The sequence below is a fragment of the Balaenoptera musculus genome, chromosome 3 (genome assembly GCF_009873245.2).
Source record: "Balaenoptera musculus isolate JJ_BM4_2016_0621 chromosome 3, mBalMus1.pri.v3, whole genome shotgun sequence".
Classification (NCBI taxonomy): Eukaryota; Metazoa; Chordata; class Mammalia; order Artiodactyla; family Balaenopteridae; genus Balaenoptera; species Balaenoptera musculus.
In genome coordinates this window covers 65,461,303-65,479,132 of record NC_045787.1, presented here as the reverse complement: position 1 = coordinate 65,479,132, position 17,830 = coordinate 65,461,303, and positions in this window count along the sequence as shown.

The window sequence follows — 17,830 nt, the reverse complement described above, 5'->3', positions numbered from 1 at the left end:
ATTTTCAGAGGCAACCACTTTTAAATCATTTAAAAACTTATAAATTAATTTTTATTCTGACTAATTTACTTAAATTGCTTCTTCTTGATCTTTGAGTTTTAGACACTGTTGACTTCCCACTGTGCAGACAAGGCTCCCATCACATGCATTCATCCTGCCATCTCCCCTTCGCTCAAGATAATCAAAACATAATTTTTATTAGATCAATGTTCATTTTTCAGCTGTAGTATACTATTTAGTATATACCATGATTACTTTGCCTTTTCTACACAACATTTTACTGTCTCTATTGTTAATAAGCGTCTTATTTTTGTACGCTTTGTTTCTTTAAAAGTTATTATTAATTGATTTCTATACTATTCCCCCACCCATTACTTAAATCTCCTCTAAATTAATTGAAACTTTTTAGGCACTCAAATTTATTTTCTAGAAAAAGTTTTTCCTAGAGCCTGATGATAAGCTTCAATAAAGGCCAATTATTCTTTTGAACTTTTTCCTAGAGATTCCTTTTTCTTCTGTCTTATGTTGGATGTCTTTCCTGGATCCTGTGTCTTCTGATTCTTGGTTTATTCCTTTATTTTAGGCATACACTTCACAAATATCCCTGGAGAAAAACATGGGTTCTAAAATTTTGGGGGTCTTGCATTTCTGAAAATGTCTTTAATCTTGTCCCAACCTTGAGTGATAGTTTGGCAGGACACAGATTTCTAGATTAGAAGCCATTTTCCCATCAGAATTTTAAAGTGGTTTTTAGTTTATTCTCTTTGTCTCTAATGTTATGAAATTTCAAGATAATTTCAAAATAGTGTGTCTAGGTATAAGGCCTTTTTTTTTCATTCCTTCTATCAGATACAGTATACATTTTTAAATCTAGAAACTCATAACTTTCAATGCTCAGAATTTCACTGAATTATTTCTTCTATGATCTTCTCCCACTTCCCCCACCCCAAACTCCTCAGATGTTGAACTTTCTACATTGGTGCTCTAATTTTATCTTTTATTCTTTTTTTTTTTTTTTTTTTTTGCTATATTTTCTGGGGGAATTTTTCAACCATTCCAACTCTTCTACAAAGTATTTCATTTTTGTTCTTTCATATATTTTTAATTTCCAAGAGCTCTGTTATATTCTATGAAAGTGTTTTGTTTTACTGGCGTTCTGTTTTTACTTTTTGGACACAACATATTTTCTTATCTCTGAGTCTTTTGAAGAGAACTCGGTTTGAGTCATTATTGTTTTTCTCCTTGTTTCATGTATCTCTTTCCTCCAAGTTATTGGGTTTTTTTAATTGTTTTGTTTCTTTATTTTGGTTTATGGCTTTCACCTTGGAGGCTTTCTCAAATACTTAGTGATCCTTGACCGTCTGCTCAAATTTATGACTGAGCCATCAACTGTTGATTAGAAGGTTTACATGGAGCTGCCTCCATAGGTACTGATAGGTATTGAATGTGAATTCTTTTCAGTGCTGTCTGCCTAAATTAGCCCACTGGGTGACCAATCAGATCCCTCAGAGACAGCTTCTTCAATTCTTGCTTGAGGATATAAGCCTAACAGCCAAGCTTAGCGGGTCAACGTAGAGTACATAAATCTTCACTTCATTCCCTGTTTACATGGGGCATTCTGTTCTCCATGTGCCTTAGAACAGAAACAGGACAGAGACCTTCTGTAGAGAGCAAACCAGCCACATTGGGGAGGAGGAGTGATGAGCCTCACAGAGAGGAGGAAAGAACTGGAGGACTAACTTTCTTAAAAAACTTTCAACCCAAACCCTTGTTTTCAGCGCACTTGCATCTCCACTTCCAGCGCTAGCCAGCAACAGCAATTCTGGAGCCTTTTGGAGGTCCCATGGTATACATCAGTTTGCTCTTTGCTTTCTCCACTGTGTGATTGGGACTCAGCTTTCTGGGATCTGCTAAGTCAGTTATAACTCTTCCATCTGTTCTTCAGCTTCCAACATTGAGTTACTGGCATCTTCTCGTCTCTTCTCATTGTCCTTGTTTATTTACAACCTTAAAAAAATACCTTTACTGTCATTTTATTGCAGTTTCAGGAAGGAACAGAAGCTAATGCTTGTGCAACTCACTGTGTTTAACTTTCCAATTTGCATTTTATAGTATACTTTTATAGACTTTAATATTGAGGCTAAGCTAGCCATGTCTGCTTATTTATTGTAATCCCAAAACACCAGATCTTTTAACAAGAAAGTTGTAGGCTTTCTTTTTTTTTTTAACTAAATATGAATGGATAGCAGGCAACACAAATTCACTTTAGAGTAATTTTGATAAGGTATTTAACTCAGCCTCTGTCCTGGAACTTGGGTAAACTGAGTTTAAAATGTGCACTCTGATAAATATTGAATATTTGAACCCTAGCCTTTGGAATCAATGTATTGAAAGTTTTCTTCACGCTTTGGAGTAAACAAGGGAGTCCAAAATATAAAACAAAAACCTGAACATCTATGACACCTGAACAATCTACCATTCATAAGTTCTCACTGTATGCACTAAGTCTGAGACACTTAAATTAACTGAATACCTGCAACCCTATCCCTATAAATTATTAAGAGATTTAAATTTCTTTAAATGAAGAAAGAAATGAAATGAAGAAATGAAGGCAATTCTCCTTACAACTAACTACCATCTATCTTAACACTGTCACTTCTTTTCCAACATATTAATTTAAGGAAATTTTAGAATGGGTTTTGAAATCTTGTTTGAAAAGAATTCCTACAGCTGTTTTTATCTCAACCTGAGGGGATATACTTAGTGGTCCATGAATATTTACCAGAGTATAAGACTTCACAGAATGTCTCAGACATCAGAGAAGCAGCTTCCCCATGTTACAGTTATCCATGCCATCCAAGCAGAGACCTCTTACCAACTGGGCCATCAAAACACACTGGGGGCCAGAGAGGAGAAACAGCCCTGCTCCACCTATGGAAGTGGGAAGGTCCATCTCAGGACAGGTTGGTGATCGAAATACAGGGATTCTCTCAGCAACTCCCATCATTCAGTACCAGATTACATTGACTATTTGTACAACAGTAAACGTCAGGATTTTTAAACAGTGCAAGCCAACTGATAGAGGTAAAGAGGCAATTTCTACAAAACATTCTCACTTGCCAAGGTTAAGATAAGCAAACATCCTGTAAGATTGTCTTAACAAAAATAGATAAGATGTGCAAGAATCTGTGGGGCTACATCCACTCTTCAGAAACTAGTCCCCTTATCATTTGGGGACACACAAAAACCTCTTGGGAAGAAAATGGTTTGCACAATTTGGAATCAGAGTCCAAGGCCATCTTGATGTCTTAAGTAGCTGACTGGTCCCAAGATTCCCCAAGCTACTCTCTCTAAGTGTCATTATGTGACAATGGTTCTAGAATCGTAGAGACTTGTATTCAAATCCTGGGCCTGCCACCTACTAGCTGTGTATATATGGCAAAGTTAGGTAACCTTTTTCATGTAACAAAATTGGAAGGGAATATTAGTTAGAATTCTTTTGATTGTAAATGCCAGTAACCCTACTAAAATTGGCTTCAGCATTAAACAAACAAACAAACAAAAGTACTGGTTAACGTAGTTTTTTGGCTCTGCTTTCCTCTGGGTTGGTTTCATTTGTAGGAATATTCTTCCCAGGGAGTAGCAAAGATGGTCCCTTGCCATTCCAAGTATACATACTCTCAATATTAGAAACTTCAGACAAAATGGCAAGGTATCTCTCCTCCAGGAACCACATGAATCTCCAACGTGAATTCTGGATGGCTTTTCTTGAGTTCTCTTGGGACAGTAACTTTGGCTACTGAGATTAGTACAGATTGGCAAATTTCATCTATGTCACACGGAAGTGAAGGCACAATTACCTTACTGCACCACTTGAATTACGTGGAGAGGTAGTTTCCGAAAGAAAAAGATTAAAGCAATTCAAAAAGCAGCCGACGTCCACAACATGGTCTACTCATCCCTATTTTACAGAGTCACCATGACAAATACATGAGATAACTTCAGCAAATTACCTGACACAGTGACTCTCAGCAATTATATTTTAAGAAGCTTCCTTACATAGATAAGCCAATTCAGTCCAGGCATTTCACCTACTGACTTGAAAGTTAGCTTTTTGTCTTTTGCTCAGCAGTCTCTCAAGCGTCTAATCAGATGCTGTTTCTTTAATTTCTAAGCACATGCTAAACATGATCAGTTAAAGCTAGAACTTTCAAAGAAATAATCAAAAGTCCTTACTTCCAAAACAAAGTCTGAAAACCTTAGCAATCAAAATACAGATTGCAAGCAATACACTGAAGTGCTAAAAAGTCACACACTGCCAAAGAACAAAAAATTGGTCCGCTTCAAAATAGGGAGCACCGTTGAAGCAGTCAACTTTAACCTCCACTTGAACTGGTTGAGACAGAGGACATAAACAGCCATTGAAATGACTACAGACTTGGTGTGTTATAAAAATGCTCTATGGAGTCCTGAAAATGAAATCTAGATGTTAAAAACTCTATGTTCTTGCTCTTTCAGCAAGTATCTTAAGATCCAAAAATTAGAGACCGTGATATTTTTCCAAGATCACTGTTCAAACTGCAAGGGTGGTTTATACACCCACTATTTTAACTATTTAGAGAGCCTCCCTTTGCTAGATATAAGATGATGTTTATTCAGTAGCTGGAATTGAGTATGTGCTAGATGACTTTGATATAATTTAAGGGTGAACTTGAATCCATATTTGTCTGCTGTTAGAAAGGGTGTGGCTAGTTGTGTCTTAAATGACTTAAGACTGGGTTGCCTATGTACTGCAATCCCCTGGGACTTCTGAGGGAAAGACAGTAAGAGTAGAAATTCAGAGATGGGGAATTATACCAAGTGAGCACTTACTAGTTTAGCTTGCCTGGAAAAGAGAATGCAAAAAAGAGGCTATGGGAAATATGCATGGAATATTTTAATGAATACTTGATGAATGCAGTTTATGGAAAATTGGATTCTAATATTTCTGCTTAGAGATGAAGCAGTAAAAATTATTTTAAAGAGAGGACTCTATAGATCTTTACAACTCCAGCATGGCTGTAACTCAATGCTGCTTTCAATATATAAAAAAGTCCAAATTACTTCACATTTGAGAATAAAGGGCTTTCTCGGTCAGCAACTGCATCATTTTCTGGTCATGTTCTCCTACACTTTTTTTTGCAAAAGAATAGTGTAAGTACTGCAAATTATGTGAATTGCTTTTTTAGAACATCAATTCCATTTATTTAAAATTTTTGATTTCATGCTGAAATTTAAGCAATGTGCCTTTTTATATTAGGAAATTGCTGTCAGTATACTAGTTTTCTTACTTCCAGCCAGCAACACTTGCTTTCAAAAACTGAAAGGGAATCTACTCTTAGCTTAATTATCAACACACACCTTTTTGTGGGGGGAGAAAAAGATCATGCCCCCGGACAGCGATAACTACAGTGTCTTTCTGGGAAAAGTCTTTTCCTTAGGTTTTTTTGGACCCCTGACTTGACTATGTGTTACTTTTAGCCTTGGGAATGTCTTCAAAGCTTTATGGATTTTAACAAAGAAATCTTATGGGGCAGTTCCTGTTCTCAGATAGTTTAAATCTGGCAGTTTTGCATGTGGTTATACAATGAGGAAATTTGTTTTGCTGATTTCCTTTTTTGGATGATGATATTATTTACCATGGATAAATAGAGCCTTGGAGCTCTAAAGACCCTGAGAGTCCCCCAAGAGTTGAATAAAATTAATAATAGAGTAAAACCTACATCAGTATTTAAGTGGGAAAGAAAAACTGAGTACATATGTCATCAAGAAAAATTCAGTTCCTATTATGTAGGTAGCTATTTTGAATAATAACTTTCAGAATCACTCATCATTCATGGAAAGAAAGGAGGTAAGTAGTTTTTATAATAGATGACATAATCTCTAGGTAACAATCAGTAAACTGATATGTTGAACCTTCCTATTAACAGTGGAAAATACAAATAAACTCCTTGCCCTCAAGTAGCTTATAATCTAAAACTAGAGATAAAACGTATTAAAATATACAAAGCAACAAAGCATCATAAAACTGATAATAACAAGAAATCTTATAAAAACTCATCACTGAACTCAAAAGGCAGCATATGTAATTTTATGTTCAGAGAAGCTCATGAAAGGGGGTGAAGTTTAAGTTGGACCTTAAAGAAAGGGTGGGATTTTGCTAGAGAAATGTACTGAATATGTCTGGGTAGGGAGAACAGAGTGAGCAAAGACATAGAGCAAAAACAATATTAAAGAAATAGCGATTAGTTAAGCTGGATTGGAATGGAAAGTTTGTGAGAGAAGTAGATTAGCTGCAAAGGTATATAAAAGGTAAATTGTGTGAATCCTCCAATGCAGTACAAAGGGATTTAATCCCAAAGGCAAAGGAGATTAATCTTAGAAAAGACAGATGTATGCAGGGTGAGCTGGACAAGGGAAAGACTGAAAACACAGCGAGCATAAACTAATCTTTGTGTGGTCCTTTCAGATTCGGTGCAGTTGATCTCACAGCAAATGGAGCCAGCCTGGTATCAGTGGAAATAGAAAGGAAAGGATGGATGCTGGAGATATGGCAAAGGAATGTCTGATTAGAGGAAAGGATATCGGACTTTCTGCGTCTGGGGGACTGGAAAAGTGCTGATACAGTAGCAAAAATGTGACATCAAAGGAATAGTTTATAAAGGGGAAAGAGAAAGAGTTTGGTTTTAAAAACGAGTTTTAATACTGATGTCCAGCGAGGAGCCCAGAAGCCAGAACTGGAGAGATATATTTGGTGTCTGCCTTCGTAGTAGGTGAAACCACAAGTATAAAAAGAGGCCCCAAAGGAAGTGGGTATATGGAAGAAGACTGAACCTCAGGACTATCTGAGCCTAAGGATAATATGGTAAAGGAAAAAGAGGCAGCAGGGAAGAAAGAAGCTTCATCCAAGAGCTAGAGAGAGGGCAGAGAAGAACGGGATAGTGAGCTGGGACAGAAACTAAGGGTTGAGGGCATTTCCAAAAGGGCAGAGCTCGCCTCTGCAGCCACATGTCCTCAGGTCACACCTGACAGGTACACTGCCCTGCAGGTTCATCTACGCCAGTGGCGAAAATTCATTCGAGGGAGTATTTTAGGCCCATTTGGCTGCCCAAATGAAGCTACAATTTCCCATTGTCCTTATCTATAGTAGCACCAACATTTTGATCCCAATAACTGAGAAAGAAGAAAGAAGGAAAGGAGGGAGAGAGGGAGAAATGATAAAATAATAAATAATGTAAGGTGCTATAGAAGAGTTAAACAGAATAAGGGTTGTCACAAAAAAAAGAACAAAGTCTTCTGAGAGGGCGTCTGTGGAAGAGACTCTGTATTCTTTAAGTAAAGTTGTTTTAATAGTTAAGAAGTCTGCATTTTTACTATAAGAATTCAGGAAGAGAAGAAATCTGAGAATTTCCTACAGCCCATTATACTGAATTCAACTTTGCAGATTTCGCTAACTGTTATGGTGGCCTTTAATTTACATCACAAAATACGCATCCGTAGCCAAAAGTGTTACAGTTTTTATAGCATTGATTTTAAGTGAAAGTTAAGGGAGTTTTAATCAGTGCTTTAAAAAAGTTTTCTCCTTATTAATTTGGAAGTGCTGTAATGACTTAAGTGGCCAAATTTGTGCCCAGTGAAAGCAAAAAAAAAAAAAATACCAAGAGCTTTCTAATTGAATAGCCACACTGTTGTATTTTTAAATATTCACTGAAAAATTCTCAGAATTTTTAGAATTGAGCTGTTCAGTGTCTCTCTCCCCATATATCCTGTAATAATTAAAACCTCAATTCCACTTTGAGGAACATTTAACACCATCTTTCTCACTTTCTTCAAATAATAAATGTGGCTGCTACATCAGCCATAGACTCATAAAGCTAAAAGAAATCTCAGGATCATCAAGTCCTAGAATCAGAATAAAGGATATTACCTAAGCTAGTTTAATCAGAGACATACATTTTGATAGTTTTAAAAATAACTTTAGGCTTTCAAAATCTACTGGCTTTGCAATGGGTAAAGTTATTACCTTGTAGGCTCATTCCTACAATTTCCTTAATAACACAGATTCTATGCTTATAATAAAGAGATTGAGAGTTTTCCTAAGACACATTTTTATGTATTAAATAAATGCATTCATACATACATAAGCAAGCAAGTATACCTAGGCCAGTTAAAATTAGGTTGGGCTGTAACAAATGAGTCCCCAAAGAATAGTGCCCTACATAAGTATTTTATTTTTCTCATATTAAACTCTAGGGATGTCAGTGTAGATGATTAGGGCAGCTATGATCCCAACCTTCTTCCAACTTTGGTTTCACAGTATAGGGTCTACATTCCCAAGATCTCATGTTCCAAGATGACTGCCTCAAATTACATTTGCCCAAATAAATGTGGTTTCTAATATTCTATATTATAAAAAAACTCTGTAATGAATTCATTTACAGGTAAACCTTTGTTTATAGCTCCCATTTTTCCTCAGAATAAATTCCTAATGCCAAAACGTCATTCAGGAAAGGCATAACAAATTACAACTTTCCCAGCAGCACCTAACTGTACCTGTTTTGCCAACACACACCCTTGAAAAAATTGAGTATATCATTCCCTCAATTATTTGATAGGTGAAAATATTTTTCGGTAATTTTAATTTTTACTTCTTTGATCTTAAGTAATCTTGAACAACTTTTGTGACTATTAACTACTCATATTTATTCTATTGCAAATTGTTCTGATACTCTGATAATTTGAAGCTGGAATGAGAAAATTACATGAAAACATTTTGCATATTATTTATATGCTCTATAAATATGAGATGCTGATAGTGTCTTATTAATAACAAGAACGTCTTTCCTTTCTACTTTTAGGACTGTTGTTCAGATCAAAAGAAATACTCAAAGTGACAATGCTTTGAAAACTTCATATATCTTACATGGAGAATGCATTCGGGTATACTCGAAAGTTGCTTAACTTGTTGACTTATTAACACAGATGGAAGATCTGTTAAGGAAGGTAAGAAATCAGTTTTCCCACTGTTATAGCTCCACATTGATATGGGTCCAGATGTATGGCAAAAGTAAGTTTTTCTAAGGTCCCCCCCCAAAATCACCATTAGCAGGAGGGAAAACAGATTTGGGAGAGAAAACTAAGGTTTGAAAAAGAAATGGGGCTACTTTCTAGACTTCTAAGTAATTATCACTATGGGTTTTTAAACTGACCTCACCTCTCATCTAAGAGAAAACAATATATGACACAGGAATTCTCTTAATAACCCTCTTCTTTCTTTTAAGTTGTCTAACTCTATACACATCATTATTTGCCTTCCTCTGCTCTTAGGATAGATGTTCCTCTATACATTGCCTGTAGAAGCTCCTTTCTGGCCAAGGCTGCAACTAATCTGCAGGATTTTGTCTCTCAAATAGATACCTCCAGCTAAAACTCACTACAGACCAGCTAACCTGCATTCACTTCAAACAAAAACTAAATTCGTCAATATTTTCCTGCATTTCAGTGTCCCTTAAGCAAATACACTGTATGCTAACATTTTGCCAAAGGCAGAACATCTTTTTTGTGTGTGACAATAAAGAGTTCAAATGCATATAATTCATGTTAACAGGATATGCAGATTTGGGACACAAAGAAAAGAGGTGATGGCAATATCATCTTATTCTATCATTTTTATAAATCTTAATATATTCTGATTATGCTGCTTATTTCAAAGTAGTATTAACTATGTTTAAATTATATGTGATTTTATCAGAATTTGAATTAGTCTATTGGACTTATACTATTATTATTTTTATGCATGGTTTATTTCTTTGTATTACTTGTCATGGTGGCTGGTTATTTCGTGGGCTTGGTAAGATATTAACACGAAAGAAATTAGAGGATAAAAGACACTAAACAATTCCAATATTAAATATGCTTTACAGGAAATGAAATGAATAAGTGTTTCCAAAAATGAATATTCTTCAATAAATCATAATTATTTTTCTGAAGAAAAATCCAACATACTTTAGTCCTTGGCTACTGAAAGTTATATGTTCCTGTCTGGGAGGGATGAAATGTTTCCTAAGTGGCTTTGGAACTCAAGAATGCAGAGCACAGTATCTGCATGAAGGGTGGTTCTTTATGCAGTTGGGAAAAATAAGCACAATGATTCAAGTGCCATCTATAGGAAATGTTAAAGTATGGTAAGAAATTTTACAGCGTTGATTGATAAGTAAACTTTCTTATGCAAAATACGTTAAGACTTTAGGCCTTAATTCTGAAATGATTAAAAATTTCTCATGCAAGGAAAGCTCTGGACTTTTATTCTGACCTCTCCTACTGTTAATGTTGGCTTAGTCTATAGATTTTCTCTACTCCGGGTCCATCACAGTGACTGAATGAGGCTGAACATCTGATGCATCAGTTGCAATCTTTTCATGCTGAGGACGTGTTATGAGTGCTGCCGTTAACAGCTGTGATTGTTGTTTGTAATTATCTCTATTTTCCTCATAGGTGGTCTCTTGCCGCTGCAACTTCCAAGCAATCATCTGCAATGTTGACTTCTCTTAAAGCTGTGATGCTCAGAACTGAACTGCCTTCCACTTTATTTGTCTCCACTAGAAAAAAAAAAAAAAGCTTAATGACTGCAAATGTCAGATATGTATTGCTGAAGCTGCCGCCATACAATATGTGAAATGTGGAATGTTGGTTGTTACTTTGATGTTTAAATAAGATAAATGTTTGATATTAAACTGAGGAAGGACTAAGGCTAGGATGACAAGTTATATCTTGACTGAAAATTCTGACTGGTAGTGGCTGCCTTTGCCACTGAAGATGTGAATCTACATTTAATCGTAGAAGAAAAGCAGTTATTCATTAGTAGTGTCTACCCTCAGTACATGGGTGGTGATTCAAATCTATTCGTTTGGGCTAAGAGATTCTAGACAAATCTGATTGTCATTGAGAGCGTTATATTATCTGTGTAATAAATTACTTTTAAAATCCAGCTGTAAGCAGTGTCATGTATACAGGTATAGGTTAACTCTAATCCTCAAGGTGGGGCATTCAGTTACCATTTGAAATAGGTTAAAGAGGAATCCATACGCTGGAAGTGCACTTAAGCCCTTCTAATATTTTATCAAAATCTTTACGAGAAATTTTACTAATCACAAAGAAATCTTAGCAGTAAGTTTTCATTGCTGACAAGGAACTCTACTCAATACTCTGTAATGACCTATACGGGAATAGAATCTAAAAGAAGAGTGGATATATGTATATGTATAACTGATTCACTTTGCTGTACAGCAGAAACTAACACACCATTGTAAATCAACTACACGCCAATAAAAATTAATTAAAAAAAAGAATGAACAGATGTGATTAATGTAGTAAATCATCTGCAAAAAGCTTGAGATATCTCTTAGGGGTGGGGGCTGTTTTCAGTTTTTATTTCTGGAAGTGTAGCAAACGTAATAACTGTTAAACTTGAAACTGAAGAAAGTAATTTGCTTCTGGTAGAAGGCCTATCCAAAATCCTTTCTGTAATTTCTAACCACATGATTGAAAAATATAGTAGTAAATGTGTATCATCTTAAAAAAAAAAAATTTTCATTGCTGAAAAGGTTTCTGAAATGTATGACTGGCTAGAAAGGGTATGTGAGACTAAATAAAGAAGGCATAAAAATTCAACAAATCTAAATTGCGAATCGCTGGAGATTTAGGGTTCCAACAGCCTTGGGCCACTCCATTTCAAGGACAGCCCTGTCATTTGACCCCAGTAAGTGTTGGTTGCACTGGCCTCTGGCTGAATGTTTCAGTAAGATGCATGTCAGAGGGGTTGAGGACAGAGAGACGGATGTTCCAGAAGTAACAAGAACGGATTATATGACTGTATTTCTTCCTGTTTGCTAACAGATATTTGTACATTAGGCAGAACTGGGTTCGAGGTTCAGACTTGCTTTTCTAATAAAACATCACCTGGTAACATGAAAGTGGGAATGCGTAGCCCCTACATATTCCTATTCATCTGAGGTGACATTGTTGGCCAGCTAAATTGACTTAGATTAGTTCACAGAAGGGGTTAGTCTTTTGTGGGAGATGGTTCATCCTATCTCCCTACTTTTCTTTGTTCCTTTTTCTCAGATACATTTTACGTGTAATGTTCTGTTGGAAATTATCTTCTCCTCCACTATCCTTCTCTGAACTTGTTCCTTGCTACTTTTTATCCATCGCATTTAATGAGGCATTTTAATAGCATGTACGTTTCAAATGGAGTAATGACAAATTCTCTTATGGGTTTAGACTCACAGAATTTACAGTTATTGAAGTCTGCATAAGTGTCTCAATATGCTAAAGACAAATCCATTATTTTTTGCAGGCTAAAAGGCCAATAATCTGCCATTCGTCAGGTATCTGAGCCACTTGAAGAAGAACAAAATACAACTTTGGTTCTAGGGCACAGTTGTGAAAGACCAGCTGTGGGCCACTGCCAAGTGCAGAGCACTGCTGGTCACACTAATGAAAAGACAGCTTCTCTTTAGTCTGGCTAGTTAGTAGGCTAACAGTTTGCTGGCAGCAGAATAGACTTTCAGACATTTTTACTTCATTGGTATGACACAAGATATGTATCAATTCTGCATTTAATTTTCCAGCTTTGCCTATGAAAGAAGACATTATTTGCTGTTTGCTAACTATCTGCTGTAGCTTTATTTCCCCAGCCTTCACCTTATATTCAGTGACAGGTTAACAAATCAAGAGCCTCTGATGCAAGAGGTCCAGTTCAGGTAATGATAAAGTAGTTGGTATCAGACTAACTCTCCCACAGAAAACAATTAAAATTTTGGACAAATTATGAAAAACAACTATTGGAAAGCAATGGAGAGGGATCAAAAACAGGCAGAAACTGAAGAAGGTACTGCACTGAGAGATATCCATGTTTAGATGGCTTTCCTCCAAAGGAACTTCTCAGTAGCACATGACAGCTGGGTAGAACCAAGCAGAAAGCTTCAGTCTTAAGATGAAGTGTCCCAGGATAGAGTTCAATTAAAGTTAAACTGTTGTACATAAATATTAAGAGAATTGAAAGAATTTGTTTGTCACATTAACGGGAAATATTTACTCTGCAGAAAGATGATCTTTTAATTTTGAACATGTCTTTTGGACAATTGAAATATTTAAGAAGAATATTGAATATATTTAATTTATAAATTCAGCTAAATATATTTAAAGGTGTTTATTAGTTAACTAAGTTTGAAATGGTACAAAAATGATGGTTAAAAGTTGCTGGACCTAAAAATTATAATCGTAAGATTTGTAAGCTAAAAACAATAACTTACTCTCATTGAACTCACAAGTTTTTGAACGTGTGAGTTCAGTAAATTGAATTCTAGTTATTAGAATCCAAAACTAACCTCTGAGTAGTCTATCTATGGAAAAAAAGAAAAGAAGAATCCTCAAAGATACTAAAGATCTCACACAGTCAGAGACAAGAGCATGACTAATACAGAGGGTGCCGGATGGGAGGTCAAAGTTCAAGCAAATGGGCAACACGGGATCTGAAGAAGCTGAGGAGCCAGAGGGAAGAATGCAGGAAGAGACCAAAGATAGCAAAAACAGGAAGGATCTTTGTCACCCTTTGTTTTAGCCAGGAAATATACACATATATTAGATACAGATATTTAAAAAAAAAGAAAATAGGGCAGTAGCAAGCACGTTCTTCCTTTTCATGAAGCCAGAATATGTGGGATACTGCAATCACCCAGCTGCAAGGGAAAGCTAAGGGCCACAAGGAAAAACTGCACCTAAGTGAACTGATGAAACCCTACAGATCCATCATGATTCATTCTTAGAAATCAGCTATTTTTGTTCTACAGCAGAATGTTAAGCAGAGTTTGGACAATGAAATGTACTGCAAAGTGATCAAGTAATATCAACAAGGAGATCTATGCAAGCTATTAGATTATTCCTTCCTTGAAATACCAAGACTCCCAGAGCCAATTTAATTGCACTTCTGCAGACCACGTTATCCCTGGTGAGCAGAACTACTTTTCCTTTACCATGTGATTCCCTTTTTGTCCTTAACGCTCCCACATACAGCAATATACAGAAGAACTTATCAGTTAGGTACATAAGTGTTTTAAAATCTACCTTAAATTATTTTGGAAAGGGCTAAATTTATATTTAAAATAAAATAATACAGATAATTGGACAATAGAGTCCTACCTTAAATTATTTCCATCCAATCTTGAAATATATTTTCTTTATATTAAATTTTTTTCTCCAAGGTATATTAGAATTTGCTCGCCAGCTATGATGGGCACTCACTGAAGACAGATTTTGAATTACTTTTTCTGATTAACTCATACCACCTGGTAATGCTGGATGTTCAAAATAATGTTTTTGCATATGCAGCTGCATGTGTCATCAAGCAGGAAGACATACAGTCATAGGTTGGAGTTGGGGCTTCAACCTATGAATTTTTGGGGGGAACACAATTCAGTCCATAACATATAATCCAGATGTTTACCATTTTTAACCAATGTCCCCACGCAATTCCTCCCTGCTACTTAGCCCACATTGCTTTAGCTGCATTACTCAGTAAAACAATTTAATGGCACTCTGAAAAATTAAATTCCTAATTCCAAATTTCCTCTGAAAATAGCATTTTCAGGTAGAACCAAGTGACTATAATCATAGCTCTAATCCAATATTTGCTTATATCCTACCAAAGTGCTTCTGAAGAGAGAGTGAGTTGGTCAGAGGCGGGGAGCACAGCCTGTAGACAGTTACATAATAATTAAATCAGAATTATCCTGGGAAGCTTTCTCAAAATATACCTTTCTTTCTCACTAAGCTCTCCAACTCTGAAAAGTTGTATGTGGATATCTGTAGGTACTGTTAAAAGATCTTCCCAAATTTCTCCTCATGCCTTTACTTTCCTTTCAGAAAATTATACAACGAATATTTCCGTGACAGATGCACTTGCTGCCAGAGTTTTCTAACAATTGAACCAGATACCTCTTTACTCTCCAAGTCTATAAACAAATTATTTTGCAAAGGAGAAAATTTTTTTTAAGACATATCAGATTGGTATCTGATATATTGGTGCCATTTAGTTTTATAAATACTTCTAAAAAATAACTTTTACTTCATATAGTAGTTGTAGTTCGTTTTCCGCTACTGTTATAAAGTATCTTTGTTCCTTTTCAAAGCACATTAAGAATATATAATTCTAGAAAATCACACTGAATGAAAAGTGCACTGGCCACGTTAACATATCAAAGTCATAGTGATGCAAAAAGAGCAGCAAAAGGGAAAAAATACGTTGACACACAAATGTTGGCTGGGACTTGGAGAGGAAACTATGTACTGTTCAATATAATAAATAAGTTACAAAGTTCACTTTGAAAAATAGATATAAATATACTAGCATCTGTATAAAATCAGTGGAGCTGGCTGGTAGGCTTTTATTGGTTCATAATAACTGATATTAAAATTTTAGGAAATTTGTTAGCTGGTTGTTAAATCACTGGTAGCTTGAAATGGATGAATCTGGAAGTATTTATACCACAAAAATCAGTGAATTCTACAAATCAGGACTTTTTCCCCAAAGAGCTAGTGCTTCAACATTTACCAGCATACCACCAGAGCACTCAGTGCAATTTATGTACCCATATTTATCACTTCAGTTATAAACATCAGACATTTCTTCCCTTCCTCCTCATCTATCCACTCCCAGTTCATCCATAAAAAAAAACTCTCTATTTAATTTTTTTTATTTAAAGGAGGAAAAACCTAATTGAGAAACATATTGGCTTGGTAGGAGTACTCTTATTTTTAAGTAGCAATAGATCTCCGCAGACCTCCCATGAAGAGATACACGCATACCATGGAATTTCTACATCTTCAAGTTTACTTCTGTAGCTTCTCTGTGTAAACAGACTCCCACAAGGTTGCCTGTTAGGATTGTATACAGCACATAGTATTCCATAAGTCAATGATTCTTAAATGATAGACCCAGGAATTACTCAGGGTCACAAAAAAACAGCCAGATTCTCAAGTCTCACTCTCAGAGAGATTGATGCCATTAAGCCAGGGTAAGATCCAGGAATCAGACATTTTACAGTATCCCAGGACACTGCGCTCCCACTGGTCTTCAGCCTACACCTATGAAGCATTGCCATAAGGCTGTGCATAGGGTGATGGCAGAGTGTGCAGACTTCTGGTCACCTTGCCGAAAATTACTTTGCACCTGCCTACTCTAAGGAGCAGTATCTGTTCAATCTCTCTAGGTCATGCTTACATCTCAATACCCACCTCTTCCCTGAGCCCTGATCAAATTAACCCATCGTCCAATTTGCCTAGATAATTCTAGATAATGTCTAGATAATATGCCAGTACTTTTCCTCTCCAAAATGTATATTTTACTTGCCAAGTGATTGCTGCTGAACAACTACTGCTGGTTTTCTTGGCTAGGGATCAGATTTTTGTGTCCAACTTCTAAGTAAAGCAGGACTTTGCTAGATTGGGACTTCCCCGAAGATCACACAACTTCTGTTCAAAGTCATGCTTCCCAGTTTGCAACCTTTCCTTGGAAGGCCTCAGAGATGCTAAATAAGAAATTCAAAGGCTTTTGAATACACTTAGGGGCCCTCCTTATGTCTCCCCCAAGGAGTAGAAAAGGAATTTAAACTATTTATCATCATCCTTTATTATCTACAGGGTTAATATTTGCCAAACAACTTCAAAGATAGTCAGGAGCTGACCAAGCACATCTCTTTGCTTATTGGAGTTCTGAAATTGTACTGGGACACTGTTCAGTACCAGTACTAGACCTAGTTCTCAGAGACTGAGTTTACCTGAATGAAGGAGTCATAAAACAAGTGGCTATACGTACTGGCCACTACCCTAGGTAGTCCCTAAAAGTTCTTTTGTGAGTGATTTCCAGCGTATACACATGCGGTAATAAATATATTTCTAAATTTTAACCTGCTTTTTCCTTCCATCCACACCTTCCCTGAACTTAGTGAATTCTTCCATCCCCCAACCAAGGGACCTCTTCCATTTCCCAGGCTTGCACAGGGACAGGTAGATATGATCACCTACTGCAAGAAGATAAACAAAGCCTGAGAACAATGCAAGAGAAAGCGATTTGGAGGCTTATGGCAGAGGAAGTTTTCCACTGGCAGAGTCTATAGAAGCAACCAGTTGGGAGGAAAGAATAAAAAGATAGGGAGGCACCATGTAGAAATGAGAAGATAGCGGAGAAAATTCGAGCCGCTGGGAGCTCACTTTTCTGGAAGCTAACTCAGTGTGCAGTTGTTCCCTTTTGAGATACACTCCCTGAGTGGGCAGCCAGTTGTCCACATTTCTGTTGGTTTGTATTGACTTTGATCTAGACCACAGAGAGACAGCCCGGGGTGCAAACAAGCCTCTCCATCTGCTTCTCAATTCGCTAGCTGCTGGCAACCCACAGGTAGAAAACTTAGGACACTTGGAAGCTTGCAGAAAAGAGGATGAGGGACTGTTAGATGCTTAGAAAACTCGTGAGTTAAAGATGGTATGAAGAGCAAGCCTTGCTCTCTGACCAGCAGTACAAGGCTAAAAGTATAACACCTTTGTAAAACTGCAAGAAAACAGGCCCTTCTGAGTGAACAAATCTAAAAAGGCACCTCTGTGGATGGGGGAATTACAGAAAGGTGCCCCCTCTACGCAGATGAATTACATACTGGCAAAAGAGTACAAGTGAGAGCAGCATGGGCTGAACTCCAATGCACAGCCTGAACGACCGCACTCAGCACACTGGCCAAGG